We start from the raw sequence: 4,586 nt of genomic DNA, 5'->3' as shown, positions 1-4,586 counted from the left end.
AGACTATTGTTTGCGGTCATTCTAAATTCTGGGGCCTAATCCACATTCCGCCAGTATGAAATGTCACGATGAATCACTTTGATGCTAGTGAACATATTATTATGAAAAATAAAACATAGGTACGTGGTTATAGTTTATAGTATTGTTAAAAGCTATCACAATTTACATGAAATAATGACAAGAAAAAAAATAGTATTCAGACGAACTTGTCAACCTATACTGCTAAAATATTATATGTATACAGGTCGGGTTAGCATAATAAATATTAAAGCAATAGAAATTAAGACAAAATTTAACGTTGCAGCCGTTCTGTATTATATATTTTGAGCAGTAATCATAATAACGCCATACACGAGTAGAGAAATTTTATTGTGGTATTTTTATCGAGTCGTCTAATTTTGTTTATTATTTTATTGTGACTGCGAGTATAGGTATACACATTACTTGTCATATAATGTGCTTGAATTACAAAGATAAAATTTTGCAACGACAACTAAATATCTCGTTTTCCGACTGTTGAGTAAGGTTCAAACAATACAAATTCCCATATCTATATTATTTTTATAATTTAACAATGCCGACATAAGACAATGTATATTATAAACAATATAAAGCATTATAAACACCGATGATACTACATTAGTACATTATACTTTATACCACAAAGCTTCCAACGCAAATAAAAATAAAAGGCATTAGCAACAAATTTATTGATTTTGAGATGCAATTTATTGGTACATATTATTATAATTTATGGGTACTTACATCGTCCATTATTTGTCAAACTAACATTAGGTTATATAATATTATTATCATTGAGATCGTTGAGTAATTTATTATTATCATTGAGAAATAAAGAAATGTCATTAGTGACTGGTAAAGCGCTCTGTTGTTTGAGACTGATCTAGAGTAGCCAACCAGCCGCCCCCACCACCAAACCATATTTCTAAAAATTGTTACAAAACAAAATTACAAAAAAAACATGTTATACTATCGCAAGTTTTCTGAAATGTATGACTTAGCTTACCCCCTCCCCCCCCCCCATATCCAAGACTCTGGAGCTGCCTCTGAACGTAGCGTGAAATATCGAACATTGTTTTTCTATACGCCATAACAATGTTGTAGGTAGGTACTTAATGATATTATACAGTTTTATAAATTGGAAAATGAAGATAAATGAATGAAGATAAATGAATTGATTATTTACAAATAATAACATACAATCAATATACAACACTTTAACTGTATATAACATCAATATAGTACTTATATAGGTATTATATTCAATGATGATAGCCTTTAAGTAATAGAATGAAAATCAAATACGACGGAAATACGCGTGTAAACATTGTTGAACTGTTTATCTTTGTGACTACGTATATATTGTGATATAGTATATCATGAAACAACTGACCGAGCTACTTCTCAAAATTTAGAATTTTAGATCCTGAGCAAATTGATGTATTTAATAAATGTAATGGTGATCAGTACTGATGAGTGATGACAATATGACCATAGATTAATTATGCAATATTTAACCTATAGTATGACACGATGTATTTGTTTTACAATGATGTGTATACAATCCTATGAGTAGTACCTCAAAAGTAAAAATGAGTGATTTTTAAGGATAGTTTCAGGTAGCAAATTGGATCTGGTACTTTGGGGGATGAGTAAACCAGAAAAAAAAAATTGAAAAATTTAGTTTTTTTTTTATCTAGCTCAAACATGAATGCATTGCATTGTAGCTAAATATAATAATATTACAATTAGATATTTAAATAAATCACGGGAAGGAGTTCTACGACATTTATTAGTCAAGGTGGTTGGTTACAACAGCAAATATATTTTTATATTTTCCAAGTTATTATAAAAAAATAAATATTGTTCATTAAAAAAAAGTAAAAAATGCCAACGGCACGTAGTGTTCCCAAGCGGTCACCCATCCAAGTACTAACTACGCCCGACGTTGCTTAACTTCAATGATCGGACGAGAACTGGTGTATTCAACGTGGTATGGTCGTTGGCGGTAAATTGGTAGAAAGTGATAGTATTTATTTTTATACTTACAAATGTTTACTAAAAAAGCCATCCACAGGTATGTCGCCAAAACCTAAGGTCGAAAGAAAGTAACATTTTCTAATTTTTTTCAATCAACGTATCGCCATTAATATATAATATAGCGCAGAGTGTAACGTCAAAATAAACTCCTTCAAAAATCGATTTTTTTTTTTAATTTCTTGAAAATTTCTTTACTTTTTCATTTGAAAAATGTTTTTTAATCAGAAATGATTTATTTTGTAACTAATATATAAAATTAAAGATTTGTTTAAAAAAAAAAATTATACCTAATTTGATAATGTTTAAAAATTAACAAAAAATATGTGGTCCACTGGTCGAATATTGGTAATTTGTATTTTCTAATAAAATATATACAATAAATATATAAATACTATACAGTCCGGCACTGGTCGGCAGAGGAGGGGGTAAGGCACCTCGCGAACTTCTGTGTCCGATGCGCCCTTTGGAGGATTTTTGCCAAACTACGGTGTTGCGAAAACCGCATAAATATTATTATCATTATATTATATTACGACCTTGCGGGCAGAGATGTAACATTTCATGTTTTTACTGGCCACAATGAAACTTTTTATGTTTTCATGAAAGTTTCCAAAAAAAAAATTTAAACTTTTCATCTCACCGCCTTACTAAATTATATAATCGTGATTTATTAGCCGTTTTTGATTTATTTATTAAAATTAAATTAACACTTCAATAATAGTATCCATCACACTTTGCCCTTTGGTAGGTAATGAAAAGTTTCAAAACTAACTAATTTATCAATAATAATTGCAGAAAACAATAATAAAAGCGTATACGCAGCCGAATTGCTTAGGATTAGGAAGGCTACCTCGAAAATCCCTCCACCGCAAAATTCAAAAAACAAGGAAAATATTTACGAAAATTGCCAGAAAAAAGTATAAGCAGTATTTGGCAAGTTCCTTATAAAAAGGAATTCATTCCGTTCCTCGTTCTTTTTTAGTTCCAAATAAAATAAAAAATCATATTTAATCATTTATGTTTTTTTTCCATATGCATACCTATTTCTTTAATTTTTAATTATAATATATATACCTACATATTTTATAAGTATAGTTAATTATAGTTACGTACTATGTCGACTGTCTTATCGTTTATTGTTAGAATCATATTTATATTTTATATAGGTACTCATTTCTATATAAATTATAACTTATAACTTTAAGAAATATTAATACTGACTAATGACTAATGACTAATGACTAATGACTAATGACTAATGAGTAACGATTAACTTCGATGATCGATAACAATCACTAATTGGCAATTATATACATTATACACATTAAAAAAAATATATCTTAATTTCAATTATTTACATATCTATTCTGTGTAAATTATTGGAACTAGAGAGGAACGAAAAATTTGTCATTTTTCCTTGAAAAAAAGAACTTGTTCATCTTCTCGTTCATATTTTATAAAAAGAAATTCGTTCAGGAATCCGTTCCTTCCAAACACTGCTTATAAGTACGAAAAAAAATGTACAGTGATTTCGAACTTTTTTGTACGTCAACGTCTTGATCGCCGTTTACAATAATGGCCAACCCCGGTTTGGAAGGTCGTGACTCGTGGGAAACTTTTTCCCTTTTAAAATCTATGTAACATAAACAGCACTTTAAAAACTGTTTTCCATGCTTGTCATAGACCATAGTTAAAACCACGAACTACTACATAGGACTGGACACTCCTGGCAGGGGGAGGGTGGGACACCGGTCACAAAGTTGTACGGGTATGTACGTTTGCGACTGTGATGCTATCTAGTGACGTACTGGATCTACTACATTTCGAATTTTACTTTTATAAACATAATATTTATATATAGACTTATGAAATATGAAAAATAAAAATAAATCGATTAACATAAATATTTTTATATATCTATGAGTTTGTTGTATCTTATTAATATTGTTATACATCATTGCATCATACATTATTATTACATTATTTAATATGGGTCGCTTGTGCTCGGTATTACTATGCGACAGTAGAGTAAATAAAAGCAAAGCAATTATAATGAAAATATTACTCTATTTTCAATACCTAAGGATGAATCTATCCGTGAATCATGGACAAGTATTGTTAACCATTGAAATGGTAACAACCAAAATGTTTCATACCTATGTCATAAACATTTTAACGATGCGGAAATCATTAAAACATTTGAAGGGCAAAGTAGTGATTTTTCTTGGAAAACAACCAACATCTTCTAGCATTTCCATGTGCTGATCACAAAAATGACATTTTTTTATTTATAATTACTAATTATATTACCATGAGAATGAGACAATACTCACGTATATCTAATCAAAAGTAAGTTAGAAATCACGGAAAAAAAAACTTTCCAAATTGGTAGCAACATAGTAACTATAGTAATGTGCATTTATTTATTTAGAAATAATAGTGAAAATAAAAAGTTTGTCGTTGATTTGAATTTTTGAATTTTTGATCGTTGTTCAGTTATCACTACTAGTAAGTCACGACTTATC

At 29.4% G+C, this 4,586-nt stretch overlaps 1 non-coding gene across 1 annotated transcript; it reads right to left on the bottom strand.

Moving 5' to 3' along the window:
* Positions 1-1,909: 1,909 nt before the first annotated feature.
* On the bottom strand, positions 1,910-2,028 carry LOC132947986 (5S ribosomal RNA). The gene has a single exon (XR_009664982.1). It is a non-coding gene; the product is annotated as a 5S ribosomal RNA (ribosomal RNA).
* Between the last annotated feature and the right edge of the window lie 2,558 nt (positions 2,029-4,586).

The sequence above is a fragment of the Metopolophium dirhodum genome, chromosome 6 (genome assembly GCF_019925205.1).
Source record: "Metopolophium dirhodum isolate CAU chromosome 6, ASM1992520v1, whole genome shotgun sequence".
NCBI classification, from domain to species: Eukaryota; Metazoa; Arthropoda; class Insecta; order Hemiptera; family Aphididae; genus Metopolophium; species Metopolophium dirhodum.
This window is presented reverse-complemented; position numbering and strand designations above follow the sequence as displayed.